The following is a 21,324-nucleotide window of genomic DNA, read 5'->3' as shown; positions in this document are numbered from 1 at the left end:
AGGCCTGGTAATTGCCGGGGAAAGAAACGCTTCACACACGGCGCCCCCAGAAAGCCAACTTTGTATTCCTTTCCATGAAATGCATTCTCACACTACGGCAGTGAATGTAGAATCCAAATGTAAGGAATAGGCACAGTGGGGACCCAGGGGGTACTGGAACCAGCAAAAAAACCTAAGCCTCTGTAACCAGTTTACAAAGGCATGTTAAAATGCAAATGGTCTTTAAAGACCTGTGAAAAAACACGGGGTGCCGGAGATAGGAATCCAGACACTGCCCAGCTGAGCCCCCAGCAGCTCAAGTTTCACTGCAGCAGCCGGGCTGAGACACAGGACGGGGGAAGTGTGGGGGGGAGGGCTGAAGCCCTTGGGCCGGGCAGAAGTGTGACTGGGAAGGCGCGACCCCCTTTGCATCACTCCACGGCCCCCCTGGGGGTCGCGCCCCACAGTTTGAAGACCCCTGCTCTAGGTCCTGAAGAAAGCCCACTTGACCCCTCGGGGCAATCGCAAGGGCTGAAACATGTCGACCTTTTTATGGACATATTAGGTGCGGGAGATTCATAATAAATCCCCCTACGCACTGAACTATTTTTAGACTATCACGAATCCAGATTTATCAAAAAACTTTCTGGCTGAACGAGCATTTTAACTATTCCCTTTTTTTCTCACTGTACATAACCCAACCATCACTGATCACTACTGCACTAACCAGTAGTACACCTCCCGGTGGAGGAAGCATAAAAACTAACCCAAGGATGATGCGGTCACGTTTTTAAAGAGAAAGGCGGAGAACCAAGATATACCGCTACCTCTGTACGCGAATGAGGGTTTATCAGTATGGAATACGAAAATTTAATAAAACCCTGGTTACTCAGGACAAGTGATCCATTCCCCACTTGATTTTTTTCATCAAAGTAGAATGACTGAAAAATTCAGCCAAGCTACAGACTAAGGCAGTCAGAGCATGCCAAACATCTCCACCTCCTATTAGAGGTTGTATGACACAACCATGCATTCCTTAACAATCAGGCAGAAGAACAAATGCATCTGAACCACGCATTTCATTAACACCACAAGTCGTTACAACGACTTGCCTTAGGGGGTGCTGCACTTTGGAATAGTATAATTTAATATTCCAACTCCAGTCACCGCAAAAGTAGAGAAAGCGTTGGACTTTAAAATCCAAAGCCACCTGACCGAACGCATGTTGTTGCAGCGACCTGCGTTGTAAATGTAATACGTGGTTCAGACGCATTCGTTACTCCGCCTGCTTGCAAAGGCAAGACGTTGTTCGGCAGTCATTATATTTGCTGTTTCCTCCTATTAGAAGCTGCTCTCAACAACCACAATTGGCTGGTACATCCACACAGCTTTACAGTCCACATTAAAAAAAAGATTTTTGGCAATGCTGTACAGCAAAAGTAAAAAGCAAAATGCTTTAGGATGGAAAAGTGCCATGCCACTATGCATGCATATTATAATGCTACTGGCGCCAAACATTCAGTAGGCTTGCACATGCTTGATGACATATGGATGTTAGTTTGAATTTACTTTTCCAAGATGGCATGCTCCGCCTAGTGCAGTGAATAATAAAGTTTCTCAATTGTGATAAAACACATTTTAGCAAGCAGAGTGGCTCAGCAGCAAATGAAGAACTGCTGGACCATCCAAGAAATTATTATATATATATATTTTTTTTAAACAAGGAGGTTGGGGCAGTAGTTGGTAGTGAAGCGACGGAGAATGGGGGGTAGGGAGTTAAAAACAAAGCTGGGATGGGGGTGAGAAAGCAATGAAGGAGATTAAAAAGCAGCACTTGAGCAACATAAGTAGGGGGTTTGGGGAATTAGGAGGGAGAAGCACATTAGTGAGAGAGCAGGAAAACATGCACACTCATGGAATGTGCAACGAAAAAGAAAGGAGTTGTGCAATAAAAGTGGGCAGTTGAATGATACAGGCCATCAATCAAAACCACAGTAAAGAGGCTATGCTTCATGGGAGAGAAACAAAAAAGAAGGAAATAAAGCCACTGAATAAGAGGCAAGGAAATAAGAGGGACAATAACTCTAACCAATGAAACAATGTGTGGTCTATACTCCACTAAGTTTTTAGGATAACCCAAAAAAGAGCCCTTTCGCAACCTGACCGGTAAAGTAGTCTGGTAAGAGACCTAAATAGGCACTTTTGTTGAAAGCCGGGGAATATGAACTATTGCAAGGTCATCAAATACTCACACTCTCGGTCAGTGAGCCAGTTGGAAGTGCCAGGTATGAACCTGCTACTTTATGCTCTACCACGAATCTAGAACATCTGTCTTTCACATTCTAGAGAAGACGATCTGCATTTCCTATGATTCGTGAGCAGCCAAGTCATACAACTGGAAAATTTGCAATAAAAGGCGTGGCCAGCCAGGACGGCCGAGTGGATGTGATCCATCAAGGCTCCGCTGCCTCACACAAAGCAGTTAAGTCAATTTCGCACCTAAAGATGAATTTGACAACTTAAAATAGGCATGCAAAGGAAGAGGGGAGATAGGATGATAAACCCCCCCCCCCCACCAAGTCAAAAATTAAGGCAGAATCGCGCCGGATGTAGCATGGGTCTCCTTTATGACAATGGCGACGTGGCGGCCGCACTGTGGAACCTGCACCGGTGCCTGGCTTTGCTTGTAGCCAAACCAAGATCTGATTCACCCTGTAAAAATTGCCTCACTGAACCTCGTGTCAGAGCTGGAGCAGGTGTCTATAAGCCCAAGAGACTTTGGTGAGTGCAGGGTTGCAGTCCTGGGTCCCCGTGATCACGAAGGTCGGCGATTCCCCAGCCGGGAGAGCTGGTGTATGGCGGTCTTGTCAATAAGCGGATCTCGGGGGAGCATAGGCAGGTGTTTGTGGGGACCCACCCCACCCTAAGGAAAGGACTCTGGTGATGGCAGGGAGGGGGTGCCACTGGAGGTCTTGTGGTCCTCCTTGCCCGACTCCAAAATGGCAGCCCGCAAGGACAAACTGCTGCACAATGCTTATTTATTAGCTCCCCTGGACTGACTTTAAAATGGCAGCCCGTGTACACAGACTGCCGCATACTGCTTATTAAATATCTACCCCTGGGCCCCCGCACCTCCAATTAGCCGAATCTGCATACCAGAAAGGCCTCCTCATATCTAAAAATATACCCTTCACGAAACGACCATAGTTATACAAGACAGTGATGCTTTTAAGATTGATCCTTGCTGAATGAGCACTACACACCGGACTGCTCCCATTGCTGAGACAGTGCTAGGCTCATTAGGTGGCATCTAACAATACTGTGTGGCGCGGATTACTCTGCTGCCGAGACCAATGTTGTTGGCTGTAGGAAACCGGGTCACAAGGGCCCTATTGAACCACGCATGAGAAGCTTTGTTTTTCTACTCATAGAGCCCCATTGCACAGGACACTGCAAACCTTTTCAGCAATGTCAGGGACTCAATGCCATGAGTGGGGAGCTAATGTGGGACAGAGTGCGCATACTGATACCGGTCATAGCAATACAGAAGTTGTCTGCACCTTCCCTAAGCAATACAGAGTGATATTAGTTGGCTCATGGCAAAGCACCCAATCTGCCCATATACGACCAGCTCTTTTTACACCCTGACAGACTGCTACATACACTGCATGTGGCCACTGGCATCAAAGATCGATGCTTCCCTTGTGGCGGCTCTGTGCCTCTGCTAAAGGCCCATATCATATACAAGAGGTACACTAAGAGCCAGATTGCAAGACCTAACATTAACAAGCGGACAACACAGCTGTCTTTTTGCCGCCGGAGAAGCAAGAACTCAAAATAGTTTTTAGCTATTTCCCACCAGCAGAGACACGAGATCCCGCACCTGCAACACTAACTAGTGACACCATGTATCTTACTAAGAAAGACTTGCTTACCTCCCTGCAAGACTTTTAAAAGGAACTCCAAGAAGAGCTCAAGACAGATTGTCTCTCCCTAGAGTATCAAGACTGATCAACACCAAGCTCAAATCTCTACAAAACACGTAGACTCAGAAGGCACCACGATGGTGGATCTCGACGCAAAGTTGCTTCACTTGTAACGACGCACTGGCCAGGTAGAAGATCTAACCCAACCCATCGCTCACAGCTACAGGCATCTCTTCTGAAATGTGAAGATCTCGAAAATAGATCTTGACGCAAGACCATACGAATCAGATCTGGAAGACAGGGCGGAAGGCCAAGACTTGGAAGCCTTTGTAACGGGCCTATCTTCAAAGCTACTCGGAGGCACGACTGTAAAGGTCAAGATAGACAGCGTCCATTGAGTGGGCCAGCAAGCATCTAGTGAAATAGGAGGCGCCCCAGGGATATACTAGCTACACTACACTCCAGAGCCAGGTTTTCAGTTTCTTGCGGAACAGAGACTCCGACTCAAATGTCCTCAGATCCACAGGGAGCTCATTCCATGCCTTGGCTGCCAGGAAACCAAAGGATCTCCCGCCAGCCCGAGCCTTCCGCACCCTGGGCACTGTCAATCTAGCACTGCCTAATGATCTCAAATCGCGGGCAGATGATGGGGGACTGGCTTTCTAAGACCTGTGAGACACAGAGTCCTTAGAGGACGGCCCTCTCTTGAGGGTGGAGAACGTGGTGACACAGCCCTGCGACCTGCATAATGCAAAAGCTTTTGTGCAATTGGGGACCGATTGTCACATCTGTTAGGGTTATGGAGGCTTTTTTTCTACTTTTGGGTGCATGAATGGCAATTTTTAATGATGATCGGGCGAGAGGACAGGGAGGTACTAAATGCATAGGGACTCAAGACAGGAGGGATGATTGGGTTAACCAAGGTGGAAGAAACTAGGGAGAGGATCAGACAGGGATTTCTCAAGGAGAAAATGTACGATACTCCTTGACTTTACTATGCCATGGTAATCACTACACTCACATGAAACGTTAAGGGCTTAAACTCTGCCAGCAAGCACCACAAATTATGGCAATACCTTCTTGATCAACACCATGATGTAGTAATGCTACAAGAGTTCCATCTCAAACGAGATGAAGACCACAGATTGAGACATAAAACGCCCCCCCGCCCCCCCCCATGTATGAATCCTCAGACACATCGAAGCATAATAGTGTGGCACTTCTGAGCCACTCCTCGATGACCTTCTAGCCGGAGGGCTACAAAACAGATAAGGAGAGGAAGATTGTACTAGTAAAGGGTCAACTTAGAGGGAGACGGTGCACCTTGGCTTCTATTTACACTCCGAATTCCAACCAACTCATTTATACAGGCATTATTGTCCTTGCTAGGGGGATTCGCAGAGAGCAAGATCCTCTCAATGGGAAATTTTCATCTCACTTGGAATTTAAGCATTGATTATACACCCCACCACCCACCAGATTGAGTGCTTTGAAAAATGTTCCCGTGGTCAAACAGGTGATCAAAGATTTGGGACTAATTCGATGTCTAGAGGTCACTTTATCCTTATACTTGTGATTACACTTTCTTGTCCCACACGCATCATATATATATTCTCGACTGGACTATTTGTTTATTAGTCAAGCCAATAGCCAAGATACAACAGTGGCTTCGATCCACCCAATTACCATATCTGACCATGGACCTGTATCAATAACACTGGATTGGGGTGACCCGCCGCCAAGGAACTGCCAATGGTTTTTCCCTCACTACTTTACAAGAGAGCATCTATTTAGGGAAAATCTACAAAAGGCCGTTCGAGAATTGTTTTCAATGAACTTACCCCACCAACACTACTCCCTCTAATAACTGAGACACTTTCAAAGAAGTTATAGATGGGGAAATGTCTTGTCCTAATTTCCACACTTAACAAGCAAAGAGCTTAAGACATTAGTACTCTAGAAGGAACTGCAACAGCTAGACCAGAACCACAAAGCAACTCCGACATTAGCCCTACAGTGGAAGGTCACCAGAATATGGGGAAACTCAAGGTAATTTATTCCAATAAAGCAGAACTCACACTCTTTAACGCCTCAAACGCACATTCTACGAAGGGGGCAATATGGTAGGTTCCCATTTGGCATGACAGCTTAGGGTCAAGCGAGAAAGGGAATACATAGGTGACATCCTATGTGACTCAGGCGACCCAGACCGCTCCGATTCTGAGAAGGCCTTTATCTTTGGCAACTTTTATAAAAAGCTATATACAGCCGATCAGATCAATACTCGGGCCAAACTCAACTACCTCCAAGGCGACTCCCATAGGTGACACCAGCCCAAAATGAGATACTAGGTAAACCTATCAGCGAAGAAGAGGTCGAAAAAGCTATTAAATCCCTGAAACTTCATAAATCACCAGGACCAGATGGTCTCAGCACATTTCTACAAGACAATCAGCTCTGACTTCGTGCCATATTGACTTCCATTTTTAACTACATAGCTGAGACAGGAACAGTCACTACCTCCATGAGCGAAGCACTAGTATCAGTCATCCCAAAAGCAAGTAAAGACCTTCATGCCTGTTGTTGCTACAGGCCTACCGCACTACTTAATCTTGATGCCAAGCTTTACACAAAAGATCCTGGCCTCCAGAATAGAGGTTATGATACAAGAACTGATCCACCCAGATCAGTCTGGCTTCATGAAGGGCAGACACATGCATGACAATGTATGGAGGGTACTGCACTTAAATCGAAAAAGCTACCAATATACAGAAACCCATGGTACTACTAGGTCTTGATGCAGAGAAGGCAATCTATCAAGTGGATTAGCCCTTTATTTTAAAATCTGAAGCGTTTCGGTTTTCTGGTCCATTGTTTGCAATGAATCGAGCCAAACTGCGCCACACCATGATCTAGAGTCCTGATTAACAGGGTAAGCTCTGACCTTTTCCAGTAAAAGGGGGGGGGGATGAGACTGTGCCTCTCTCTCCACTATTATTTGAACTAAATATAGAATACTAGGAGGCCACAGTGCGCTCAACACCAACCATCCGTCGCCTCACATTTGGCTCCATGGAACACAAAATGTCTTTAATTTGCAGACTATGTGCTTTTAACCCTCATCTTTCCCCAAGCTTCTCTAACAACCCTTCAAGATGCGTTGCTCCGATATGAACAAGTGGTGTAAACCTTGATAAATCCTTTCTACTCAATTTGGTGCTGTCCAATACAGACATGGAAATCCAGGTGGACTCTACCACCTTCCAACGGGCTAAAAAAAACAAAAGACATCACTTATCTCTGCATTAAAATCCGCTCCAGGCAGAATTGTACTGTGCCAATTACCCACCACTTTTGCAACAATTGAAAGCAGACATTGAACGATATGTATATATCATGGCTTGGACGTATACATGACAAAGCAGACAGTCTTACCCAGGGTAATGTACCTTTCCCAGGGTCTTACCATGGAGTTAAACAGATTTCTTATCGACTTTACGTACACTATTCACAAGTCTTATCTGGCAGAACCGTAGAGCATGGTTGCCGTTTAAATTGCTCAGACTTCCAAAAGATTCTGTCAGGCTAGCTCTCCCTGACTTTCTACTTTAATATTAAGCCACACATCTACAGGTTATCCCAGAACATTCGCTACACGAATCGGATAAACATTGGTTTCACATACACAGGGCAATAGTGTTTGGGGCCATATGGGATGTCCTATGAAAGCCTAGAGTAGACTTTCCTCCCAATGCAGTACCCCCCTACGAAAACAACTCTAAAAAATAGTGGTATGAGCTGACTAAGACTGCAGAATGGACCACCCTTCCCTTACCCCTACACACCAATACATTATAATACAGCATTTCCCCCTGCTATTCTGTCAGGCCTGTTTGATGCCTGAAGAGAGACGGGCTGTCTCGCACTCTCGGATCTCTTTCGTAATTGGGATATTTTAACATTCAAACACTGCCAAATGAACTTTTGCCTTTCGGATACTGAACATTACCGCTATACACAAATGAAAAACTGGGCTGTCCAACAGGACGTTAGACTAGCAGCTAATTGAGACCTCACCCCTATTGAACAATTTGCTAGGAGGGCAGGATCATCCAGTGGAACCACCTTCTTTTTATACTCCTTACTACTCACCACACTTCACATTTCAAAGTCACGGCATGACTTTCTGGGAGGATATTTTCAAAGAGGTAATTCCTGAGGCAAAGCGGAGGAAACAGACATTTTGAAATGCAACCAATCCATAGGTAAAAACTACTTAATATGTCTGGAACCTCTATCCAACTAAGCTGAAAAACATCTTTCTCAACACCTCTGGTTTATGCTGGAGGGGATGTGGGCCTTGTGCCACATTTGGTGGGACCGCCCAACAATCTGCCCATTTTGGTCATGAATTCTAGCACAGATTAAGGACATCCCAGGATACCCACTCCATGATACCCCAAGCTTTGCATTGTTAGGGTTGAGAGATGACACCCTGAAACGCCAAACCAAAGACGACGGAGCAATAATGTGGCTATGTCTGGGTGCAACTCAGCTGGCAGTGGCTGCGGCCTGGAAAAAGAAAGAAGCTCCGGCATTAACACAATGGCAGCACAGTTTGTGGCATGCACTAACCATGTAAAGGATGGCAGACCTATTCAGAGAGGATTTCAACAAATTTTTAATTTACTTTGGGGGCCTTTGGTGTCCTCTCTCTCCCAAGGGCCTACCATTGGTCGCATGCCAGGAACACGTGCGAGTGCTCCGCTCTTTCAATTTTGAGAGGAATGTTTGAGACCACTGTCCCTAGGAAGGGGTCTCTCCCCCCTCCCCCCTCCCCACATGTGCATACTGCTTCTAAGATGCTACAGACACACAGATCAAACTGAATGATTTCCATGCACCCTAACTTTATTCCTCTTGGTTTTAATTCTCATTTTGGTTTCCTTTCATTATATTGTTTGACTGGTTTAGGGTATGATAGGGAGGGGAACCGTGGGAAACAAGCGCATTTGACCTGCTATCATACGATAGCAATTTCAATATGCACCTATATTGTTTCAATATTACTCCTCCATTATAGACACTGTTTAATACAAAGGTTCATTTGTTACCATTGAAGGGGAGGCTATCGCAGGTTCTGCTATTATTGGATGTGTACAATTCAAAGGTTTTTTTCAAAACTAACATTAAATAAAAAGAAAAGCAGTCCTGGGAGACTCTTGAATGTATGACTCAGTGCACCTACGTGTTCTGCAGGAGTTCCAGCCTAAGAGGTGGGAGTGCATTATAGGAAACCATCATCTTCCAATTGGCTGTACAACCTTTAAAACTACCTCCTCAAAGAGCACAGCAGTCATCTCGATGTATGCAGCATTTAACGCTTTAATAAACACCAATGTCCACTTCGAGACTTCCACAGAGAAATAATTCCAATTAGAGGTGTTTGAAGACCTATTTCAGGAGAAAGGGAACTCACAGGGGTAGAGGAGAAATTCAGTAACGTGCCAAGCACTCTGGTCAGTTGGATCGCCTGTTCAGAAACTGAAAAAAACACTAATCAGCGAATGGCCTGCCTACTCTATTCATTGCTGTGTGCCCTGGGTTGTACAACAAAATGTTGTAGCTGTTGGTGGGTTTGACCAGCAGTCATAATCAGACCACTGAAAGTGTGCATCAACAGGGGGTAAAATTATGCTGCAGAGATAACACCAATATATGCGTCACTAAACTTAATTATCCAACTATACTATACCCACCACTCAGCTGATACCACTGCAAATTTATATTAGGGGGCCAGAGACAGTAAAAGAGAAATGCAAAACAAAACATTTTCACAACAAAAACTATGATATGTGAGAACAGCTTCCTTTGAAAACCTGAGTGAATCGGCCATTTGAAAAGTGAGGGATATTAATGTAATTTGGGAAAAATCACATTATTACATGTCAGTGTGCAGCAACTAACAGCTGAAGTGTGACTAGTTAACTGTTGCAGTGTACTTTAATTGCTACACTAGTTGAGCAGAATGTGTTGCTGCAAGCTGGGTAACACCCATTATACTACTATTCTGATAAGGTAAATATGAGACTTTTTCACTTTATTAGGGATTCAGCCACTTTGTCAGGTCTGTTAAGATGCAACTTTCCAAAAGTCTGCCAGCCTCTTATTTTGACTGGGGTTACGTTACAACGAGCTTTGACTTTATAGAAGTGTGGGCGAGGGTTTTTAGAGCACAACCTGAAGCTGTACTATACAATCTATATTGGTATTGCAGTAATACACACTATAAAATATCACCGGGCAGAGGAGCCCAAGGCCGCACAAGCTTCATACTTCCTACAAACTCCCAAATGCAGATCTTTATGTTTCCCAGAAGTAATCCTTGGCTAAAAGAGGAGAGTTTAGACAAGCTCAAAGATTTAACTCCTCTCTGGAGGAGGCACAATTAATATCATGTTATATCCAGGTAGAAGGATGTATAGAATTAGGGTTTCTATTGTTAAATGTATATAAATTAATGTGCTACAGCCTTGTAAAATGGACTCAAATGGTTCAATAGATCAAAAGGGCCAGACCGTAACACAGACAATGGCCATTTACATTTACTCCAAATAAGTTGTGGCCAATCCAGCAGCACTTCACTCAACAAGATGTTTGCGGAGGCCTCCACAGGCCCAGATGCGTTGAGCATAAGCTTAGAGTAAAGATGGGTTTGCAGTAAGTCAAAGGTGCTCTAAATTGGATTAACCAGCTGAGACTGGACTTGCTTAGTCTTTAACACAGACATCAGGAAGGAACCTACAAAAAGTTAAAACTTAGTGATGCTGGTGCTCTCTACTGCAAATTACTTAAAGGGGGTTTACAAATCTCAACACCAGAATCCTATAAAATATTTTTCCTTTGGTCACAAGACATAGCACGTCAATACATTGGTATTGTGGTAACTCACAGCTGTGCACCACGCTCCCAACAGGTATACAGCAATATGCAATATGTTAAAATTGGTTTCTATGCTTTGGGGGCTTCTCTACCAGGCTATTTCGGAGAACACATCAGTGCTATGCAGCCTCTTCCACAGACCTCTTTTCATGGGTGAACACCTCAGCCAGTTCTCCTTCCTTTCAGGACCTCTTTGGAGGATAGCATGATTTAAGAAGCATTGAGATCACAGTTAAGGATAGGAGATTGTCCAATACTCCAGATGGGATCTAGAGGTTGTCTTGCATAGGCCTGGAACACTTTCAATGATGCCATCTTATCCAATAATCTACAGATAAAGTGCCTACGTAGGATCGGGCAGAGATTGTCCTCAAGAAAATATGAAGAAATGTGATCCTATATAGATTGGAATGGTTGACAAATTATATAGCTTATTTTAAAAGGCTTCTTGAAACAGATAAAGTTTGAAAACATGATCCAAAACCATGGATAATTGGTTATGATCAGGGCTTTAAGTGGGCCGGGTCTCACCAGTGCTGAGCACCAGCAGTTTTTTTTTATAGGGGGCCTCGAAACGGGTCCCTATCGGGCTCGGTATTGTGCCCTGGCGGCCTGTCTTTTTACGCACTGCAGTGACAGCAGGCACATCGATGGGCGCTGCTCACCGGTGGAGAAGTTACGGCAGGACGTCATGCCAGGTGAGCGTTGTAGGGGAAGGGAAATCCTTTAAAGAGTAATTTTCTCTTTGGATTTCCCTTCTCTTTTTAAAACTCAGGAGCAGCAACATTGTCGGGGTGTCACCAGGGCTGTAAGTGGAAGCTTTTTCAATATTATACACAAGTCATAGTTGCTGCTTATTTATCTTATGCAACTAACAACCATTGACAAAGCCAATAATACTGGATTGTTGTATGTATGATGTTCCTTGTATCATATATCTGGATGCAATGACAAACAGCAAAATACAAGTCGGGCGGCACACTACGCTAAGTACAGATTTTAAGCTTACATGTTTTAAGCCACGCCCTTAATTACATTGACCACGCCCCTTTTTTATCCCACTTAAAGCCCTGGTTAGGATCATATCATATACAGGGAATTTTCAAGAAGCGCAATCAAATACAGCAAGAGATAAAAACATCAGGCTTAAATAAATATCACAATATTGTAAGTCCTAAGCACTCGACAACACCAGTAGGTGTCTGCTCTCTAAGAATTGGGAACACCAGACTAAGCAAGTCTGGCTCACCGCCAGAATTAGCCCTCTTTTACAGCAAAATACACAGTGAAATAACATTTAGCAAAAAGGTGAAGAATACATAGGCTTAACGAATCACAATACAGAATAAAGTGCAACAATACCCACACCCTCCCCCTAAATGAATAATAATTAGTCACCTCTAGCCTTAATGTCACTGGATGCGACAGTACACATCTTGTTAAGTGTAAAACAATTAGGCTTTTGTAAAGAAAGGGCTCACCGAGCTTAAGGTAGGAAGAAACTTGAACAGTAACAATGGAGAGGAAACCTTCCTCTAGAGCCTACAAAGAACATATTAAAGAATCACAATATATATTACATTCAATAATATTTCAGTGCGCATTTTGTTGCATGTGGAAACAGTAAGAATGAAAACATGGTAACGTTTTAAAATCCAAAATTGAGGCTGTGCCTCGCATGACATATCTAAGGAAACAATTCTGTAGAATGCAATGTATTCATTCGTTCCAAATGAAAATCACTCATGTCAATAAATATTTATTAAACGTTTGCTCTATCACGTTCATCAGAAAAAAAAAAATATTGGACAGGGGATAAGTTGCTACAAGATGGCAACAGGATCGACACTTTATATTTAAAACTGACATATTAGTGTGGATAATTCCAACCTCTAAAACCCTCGCCTTCTGCAACAGTGCGACTTCACAGCTAAGTGATAAAATAGTTGCAAGCATTCAAAACCTTGTACCCTGGTGGCACCATCCATCTTACTCATCGGTCCAGATTTCTTCTTGATGAGAAGACTTCGGAGTAGGCAGGTCGAAAGAAGGGGGCGTCTATTATCAGTTCTATATCCATCCTTGCACGAGGAAATTATTGGTCAATTATCGTTCACCCACAACAGGTACCGCCAATTAAAAGTGAACTTGGGAGAAGCTCGAATTTATGGGCTACAGACACCAGGCTACCCAAAAAGAAAACTCGATAACAAAAATCTGAACCCGATCTCTGAAAACTATTTGACATATTCAGATGTAGCCAGTTTATCGCTCAGCAAATTAGGTCCAAAAAAGCAGCAAAATGAACACTCTCATCCCACCTTATAATGATGTGCAAGTATAGTGATGTCACTCTGCAAAGTGCAATAGAGGCTATTGCTACATGTGCCTCACACCTGAGAAACAGTTATCACGGGCATAATTGCAGGTTTGGGAGTTAAAAGCAATGAAAATATCTTTCAACTGCCAGTGAAAACTTCCAACGGGGTTAAGTTAAACATAAATCAAAATACATGAAAATAACATAACAGAAGCTCCGTTTTATGTACACTTCTTCTAAACACATGCGCTTGGTTCATGGCTGTAGTTACAACAAGGTATTTTAACGTGCCTCCTGTCTCTCATGGACCTGGAATCCACACAACTACAGGAAGCGACTATGGCAGCCACTAAAATACACTGCAGGCTAGCATTTTATGTCCAGTGCTCAACGACAGCCAGAGCTACTTACTCATTACTGCAACCGGTAGAAACACTATGTTGCAGTGGGAAATGACCAGAGCAGCCAAAAAGAATATACATTATAATGTCTGTACAGATATAAAGCACTTAGCGGAGGTTAAATACAAACATTGGCAAACTACACAAATTGTGCTCGGTAGGTCTGCATTTTTTTTCAAATACGCATTAGAAGTTAAAAATAAAAACGCGAAAATTCACCTGAGAAATATTTAAAGAAGCCATCACAAAACATAACAAGCATTGGCATAGCCAATAGGTCTCGCTTTTGGGACCTTATAAGTGTTTAACTATGCGACAGTTGCATAACTAAATACTTATAAGGTCCCAAAAGCGAGACCTATTGGCTATGCCAATGCTTGTTTTTGGGTAGGCACGAAGAGCCACCCTCCCCCGTGTAATGCCAGCTGCTGCAACAGGGGGAGGGACGGACTCTGAGGAGAGAGAGCAGAGGAGGAAAGAGCAACCGAGAACCAGTCTGCCAAGTAGGTGCGAACGTTACCGCTAAAGTGAAAGTAATCATTTCGCGGGCGCTTTGATGTTCGCAGTGGCCGCGCGGCTCACTGAGAACATCAAAGCGCCCGAGAAATGTATACGCAGGCTGCCAAATGGTGCGCGCGCCCGGCGCACATGCACTGTAGTTGGGGGCCAGAAAAGCACTCGTTTGCACATCCAAATCCCAGTTTTCTATAGCTCTCGCCAGAGCAGCGCTAAAGCGCTGGCTCAGGCGAGACCTAAAAATAAGTACCAGGAGAAAAACATAACATGAAAGCAGAGATTGGCCCACCAGCCTTGGCATTGAAGGATACTACTTTCCAGGCAGATAGAGAGAAGCAAAACGTTATCACTCGCAGTGAACACAGCCAATGGCTGAAGTCGGCTGACCCTTTGCCCCATGGGAGAATAGCGTCCTTGGCAGAAGCCAAATGTGAATTACGCTTTGACAGACCAATGTTTGAAGTGCCTGCTTGAATATACATACATATTTATTTTTATTATGAATGTTGGGGCTAAGTTAATGAAGCTAAGCTATAACTAGATAGGTGTATAGGCCAGACCCTAGAAAGTGCAGATCCAGGCAAAAAGATGCTTTCGAGGCATCACAGGACTTTAAATATGGGACAATATATACAGCACCGTCTACCATTTGCTATATTCATCTAACCAACTACTGAGTATTTTTGTGATGCTAGCTAGAAGTTTGCGAGAAGCATTTGTGTGGCTATAGAGGTACCCAGAGTATTTAGGTTTACTTTATACCTCTGGTCAGGGGTGTTTTGATCCTTCTACTAGATAGGCATTCTTGCCTTGCCTCTTCAGCCCTTGGTCTTGTGCTCCTTCAAATGCTGAATATTCCTTTAATGCAGATATGTAGACGAAAATTGGAATACTTTTTGCTGATTAAAAACGATCACAAAGAAACTCATTTCTTGTTGCGACAAAGTATATAAGCAGGCCAGTATAGCCTCAGAGATGGCTTGTTGCCAGCTTACACCGTTGGAAGGATCATTCAAATGTATTTCTGCTCTCATGTCTTTAACTGTAGTAGAAATCAAAGGAATTGTTTGATTGGTTCTGATGCTCCGTCCATCACCACCCCCTTTTGTACCGCTTTGTTCGCCATAAGTTGGCAGGGTATGCTCAGACGTGAGTCCCTTGCTCACTTTGCCACTGGATTCAAGCAAGCCTGGCTGAAGACTGCTGAAATGCCAGAAACCGGTCCTAGGAAGCTTGTTTCCGGTCCAGGGAAGGCATGGTTTGGCAGTTCGGGCTGGACTGTTCCCATGAGGCACAGGGTCAGACTGATTTGCATATGGCCATGTCTGAACTGGGGTGGCAGAGTGGGCTAAAGAACGGTGATGGATTAAACCCAGATCTGTTGACTGGGTGTGAGTGTTTGATTGGTTCTGATGCTCCGGCCATCACCACCCCCTTTTGTACCGCTTTGAACTGTAGTAGGGCACTAAACAAAATGGCTATTTCAAAAAATAAAGTAAAAGTCCTGCTCAGTTTGAGACGGTTTACATGAAAGGATTCTGAAAGGAGATTCCCTTTTAAAAGAGTGATTAGCTCAGATTTCATTGTCGTGAGGGAGCTGTATGAACACCAAATTGGCTGTAGAATAAGGGGCTGCAAGTCAAAACTATACCTTATTAAGAGCCAGATGTACTATAAAATGTTGAGGTTGCAAACCCTGCAATTCTCTTGAGATTTCCAAAGTCAGAGTTTGCAAGCATAAAATGGTAAAGTCATGCACTAACCCCTTTAAAGAGTCGGTAAAGGCTTGCAATGCGTCCTATTAGTACATAAGTGACAATTGCAAATTGCATGCCCATTCTCAAAACAGTTTGTGTGCAAATTGAATGTCCTTGCTTAAGAATTAGCACATCAGGTCTCAGCACAACCCAAGTAAGTAGTTGTGATGTAGTTCTCATCAACGGTGAGCAGTAGCGATGCTGGAGCGGGTAATACAAAATTTTGTATACCCCCCCCCCCCCCATTCTGCATGTTTATATTAATCCGAATAATCAATTAGTTGTAATATTATTAATCCGTTTGAAGTGATAACTCACCAATTATATTAACAAAAGAATTACACGTGGGAATTGCACCTTGCATGGCTATATTAATTGTAAACTAACTTGGGTACGCATATTAGTAGTAGAAAACTAGAATATTGCATGTTATATGTCGCTTTGGTGATGTATTTGTGATTTGTGCTTTATTCAGCGAGTATAAACCGGTCTGAGTGTTGCTTCTGCTAGATAAATACACACACATGGGTATTAGCAAGGGGATAACATTTTATTAGCCTGGTCTATGTTTTAATTACGTTTTTGTGTTTCTTTTGCTGAAGTTGACCATTTCGGCCTAAACAAGATGGCTGAACAAGACGTTAAACGTGACTGCCCTGACAACACGAGCTTCTAGGTGAAGTGTGCAGGCGTCACCGCCAGCAGCAGTGGCCTGGACCTGACCCCGGGAGAACATGTTCCCCTACAAGCACGCTCCGGGAACCTGTCCAAGACCAAAGACAAAGCTCAATTTAAAAGCCGGAACAAGCAAGTTTGATGACTTCATCATTTGACACCCTGAGAACTGTACCCCGCAACCCCAAATGGACTTTCTAAACCCCGATCTTGATACTTTTTGACATTATTTTCATTATAAAAGTAGGTAGGGAATTGAGCTAGAACACGCTATCGCCTGGTCTTGCTCTTCTTTGACGAACTCAATTTCCTGACGTTATGCTGATGAGAGGACGGTGACACTGCTGGACAGCTGTTATCCTGAATCTTTGAGAGACTGAATTGCGGCCTAACTTTGCTGAATAAAATTCTTCTTGACTGACTTCGAGGACTACTTTAGCCAGAATAGGTAAATATGATGCTCTGAAATGCAGATGATGATTTCTAACGTTTCTTGCAATATTTCTTAGATAAAGAATAATTGATTGACAAATGTGGTGTTGATTATTTAAGAAGAGAATTTAATGAGATTTAAAGACTAGATAAAGGACTGTGAATCTAAACCGTCAAACAACTAAATGATCCATCTCCTTATGAGAGGGATATCTTAGGTCTGAGGTCAATGTGTTTAGAGTAAGGTAAAGGTATTCCTAATGTCAGCGTTTGGAAGCAGATTTCCCTCAGTAAACAGATCAACGGAGTGTAAGTATATTTGTGTTATGGGCCCCACCAATGAATGTATTTGAGTGAATTGGATACTGGAGGTAGTTGGTCTGTGCCGAAGGGGGAATTTGATGTTATGCGCTGCAACAGCGACACATCCAGAATTGCCTTAAATTAATGATGGGGTCTTATGTATTATGTTCTCATCCTGACTAAGAACACTTGTATGCAGGAAGGTCTTATTAGAGCGTATGCTTGTTAGGCAGATGGAGGGAGACCTATAGATTGTAAAATGCATGTGGCCCAAACTATTTGTAAATGATAAACTGCCAATTCTCTCATATTCTGCACCATAAAGAGTATTCTGCAGGATGCACACAATGATCAGAAACTGCTGTAGGCGTAAGCACTCGTTACATGTTCAGTATTTGTTCAAAGAAAATAGCATAGAAATAAATAAAACACGTTTAGCCACTTGGAGGGGAAAATTAATTACTTTGATAATATAAAACAACATTCCATGGAAGAAAAACAAACTACACACCAAACGTTTTAAAAGAAACAAAAACATTTAAGAAACCTCTAAATCGCAGCAATTTATTTGGCTGAATTTTAACACCCGGCCAGAGAAATGTCCTCTGTCAATGCAGCCAAAAGCGGACATTTAAGGGGATCTTTCCACAATTCTGTTCATTATTATATCCACACTGTGGATGTCAGGAACCAGGTTTTAGAAATCCACCGTGCATGAGTTCACACATCATCAAGAAGAAAGCAGCAGACAGGACTTTGGTTCCAAACTCTCCAGACAAAATAAGCATTTGCAATGCAAAAGGTCTCGAGGTTGCGAGAGTTTAAGCTATTAGCATTGTAAAGGACTAGGCCTTTTATTTTTCTGTTTTGATAATTAACACATGAATAAAAAGGCATGGTCCTTTACAATGGATCAAAGTCTTGTAAATGCAAGACCTATTTCACTTCAAAAAAGCAGCCGCCATGGTCTTAGGCTGCTTGGAAAGTGAAAGCGTGCATGGCACGCGGAATGTTGCAGGAAAGCATTTACTGCCTGCAGTAGGAGAAACTCATTAAAGAAAATAGTGCTTACAGACTAAATAAGACATACCGTGTGACAACAGAATTAAAAGGGCCAGTTCCTCATGGGAGGTTACAAATGAAGACAAGGCGGTACTAAGGAGGGACTAACAAGCTTATTAACAAATCAGAAGTCAAAATTTATAAAGGACAATGACAAGCCAATGAAAAATATGGGCGGAGCTTCAAGTCCATTCTCCAATACACTATGCCTCTTAGAGCAGCGCATGCGCGGCCCAGGCTTCACCTAAAAAAAACTGACATGCGCAAAGTGTTCATCTGAAAGTCCTGGTAGTGACCTGAACCTGCTCAGTGAGAAAGGTGAACAAGCAGCAATGAATGGCAAAGCAAACCGATTCAGGCTTTAATTTTGATTTCTGATTAAAACATTAAAAAGCCTGTAGCACAAATGATAACTTTCTGAATTGAAGGCAGCTATGCGAAATTTTAACAGGCATGGTTTAGTGCACTTTGTAAAAAGTCCCTTAGGTATCCAAAGCAAGCACTCCATTAGAGACGGAAGGATACCCAATAGGATACAGTGAGATAAATACTTATTTGGTTGGAGACCGATTAAAGAATTAGTACCAATATGTATTGTATACAGATGCGCTGTCAAGATGGAGCTAAAAATCTTAAACAGGGCCTGTGAGCAGCAGGTAAAGTGAACAGTAACTAAAAATCACAGCATTCAAGTCACCCAATGCCAAAAATAAAAACGAAGCCCAAGAACATTTCAGAATTAACTTGTTTAAGCCAACACTGGTAAAATCTGATCAGTGTTCAAACATTACGCTTAGCTTTAAAATCACTTTAGTATAAACCTCCTCCGGTAAACAAGCTTAGCTCGGGCATCATGTGCACAGGAAGCCCCGAGGATAGATATTTAACTTCCCAAACATTAGGACAAACCAGCTGCAAAACATTCACTCAGCAGTTACTGAGCACCCAAATGGTACCAGGGAGCAAATAACACGAACTCAAAGCCGACAAAGGCCACCTTGGAAAGCAGTTTTAAAATGTGACTCAATCATCTGCAGGCATGTGTTGCTCTCCATTTCTACCGAACCATGTCCCCTGGGTTGAGTACTACACATAATATGTCAGCCTTTTAAGGAAAGGTAGCTCCTTCACTCCAAGTACGATGAAGTGAGGCTACTGTACCGAAGGGAGGAGAAAACAAAAAGCACGCCTGACTCGTTTCTCAGAATCTGCAGGAAGTAAAGAAGAAGAAAGCAGTGAAGGGCTGCAGCCATCGGCTGTCATGTCAGTGGAGCCGCACACCCGTGTGAAAAGCAGGTCACGTCTTTGGGTGGCTGCTTGAAATAGGAGAGAAAGAGGCGTGCCGCCCTTGGGAGTCAGTGTGACACTTCAGAGAGACTTCAGTCACACAGGACAGGTTCCCTGACGGAGTGCAGTACAGTGGGCATAGCTTACAGGTATGCCGTAGGCATGGAATTTAAACACGGTTATATTTAAACAAGATTACTGTTCAACAAGTCAGTGAGCGTATTAAAGATTTAACGCCACCCGGTAACAGACTCCTGGTCGTTTCCCCGTGTCCACGGCGGACCTAAGAGGCCCCAGCTATAACCGAGGTATCCTCACTTGACCAAACAGTGTGATCTTCGGTCTAACTTTGTGGGCCTCGGCGCTCGTACGCACCAAATCCAGTAACAAATTAAAGTATGCCTATCCCCGAATTACTCGCTATATAAAACCGGATACCTAGCAAAACGTCTTTAGAAGACATCATTTCAGAAAGACATTTAATTGAGACAGTTTCTTGTTGGCTTCTTCGCCGACTCTTCGGTGCGCCCTGGTACCACCCTTCACGAGGGCCCCATTCAGTCTATGCACATCGGTGACCTAGGTGAAACTCAAGGGCCCCAATTTGGTTATGTCACGGACTACAAACAAACACACATAGCACTTGCTGGCTCTGGCCTACTACATGCATTAGAGTGGAATAGAGCATGAAGGGGGGTGGGGGGGACAAGAGTACGACTGAGCATAGGATATGAAACTGGATTTCAATAAAAAGTGAATAATGGGACGCTCAGGACGACTGCGAAATGAGGTCTGTTTTCCGGGGCACCAAGAACATGCAGTGCTGTAAACCTGGCCAAAACCAAGTGAAATATTAACAACTTGCACAGAAACATCTGCCGAGCAGGGGGAAAAAAGAACCACAGCACAGACTTTCAGTAAGAGCTTGTGATCGTTTCCACATGTAGCATTCCCCACCCTCTCACTTCCCCCGAGTCCTGCTCTCGGATTGGGTGGCTCCGAGGATCACAGCAGGTTGTCCTGGGGTAGCGGCACATACTTTCCAGAAGCCAATAAACTCAAGGCTCCTAACGATTTATGGAGAAGAATCGAGCGGGGGTCTGTGGGTCGCAGATGGAAAACATTTTTAATCTTGAAAAGGCGTGGCGAAGAAAAAACAAACGACAGCATCTTCTTTAGAAACATTAGACACCACCCGTTTCCCGAAGAATTTCTATCCCTTAGTTTGTTCCCGGCCCAGCTTACTTGCACTGTCGGCCAGAAGCCATGGCTGTGTTTTCCAGCCTCTTCAGCCAATTAGCAATGCGTGCAGACTGGCCGAGCCAAACTGCTTAAATCGAGTCCCAGAGTGAGAAATGTTCTCAGCAGATGCTCTGCTAGCCCTCGCTAAAAAACAAAAAACACAAAAAAAACCACTCTCATAAACGGAACTTCAAACGTGGTAGCGACGCAATCCACCCATTTTAGAGCTACAGGGATACATGTTTTAGGTTTTCCCTCGAGGAAGGAAGAGGGGTGGGGAGACTGAAGCAGGCAGGCAGGCTAGGTGAACTTATCTTGGGAATGACTTTGGCAAATTCACAGCAGAAACCTCCCCCCACCCGTGGAATATGCATCACCTTGTGACAGATTAGACCGCACAACAGTGACGTGTATAGGCTTAATCAGAACCATGGCAGTTACTCTGGGCGCATTCCATTCCACCCAGGCAAGTAGAAGGGTGT

General features: G+C 43.7%; 1 protein-coding gene and 1 pseudogene across 5 annotated transcripts in view; both read right to left on the bottom strand.

The window, feature by feature from the left end:
• LOC146821547 (ATP synthase peripheral stalk subunit b, mitochondrial pseudogene) overlaps positions 1 to 21,324 on the bottom strand; it is a 53,226-nt pseudogene that overhangs the window by 11,226 nt on the left and 20,676 nt on the right.
• Positions 1 to 21,324, bottom strand: part of PELI1 (pellino E3 ubiquitin protein ligase 1) — a 253,325-nt gene that overhangs the window by 212,826 nt on the left and 19,175 nt on the right. The window lies entirely within an intron of this gene.

Source organism: Triturus cristatus, chromosome 6, assembly GCF_964204655.1.
Source record: "Triturus cristatus chromosome 6, aTriCri1.1, whole genome shotgun sequence".
NCBI lineage: Eukaryota > Metazoa > Chordata > Amphibia > Caudata > Salamandridae > Triturus > Triturus cristatus.
The sequence above is the reverse complement of the archived record's forward strand: the minus strand, read 5'-3'. Positions and strand labels throughout refer to the sequence as shown.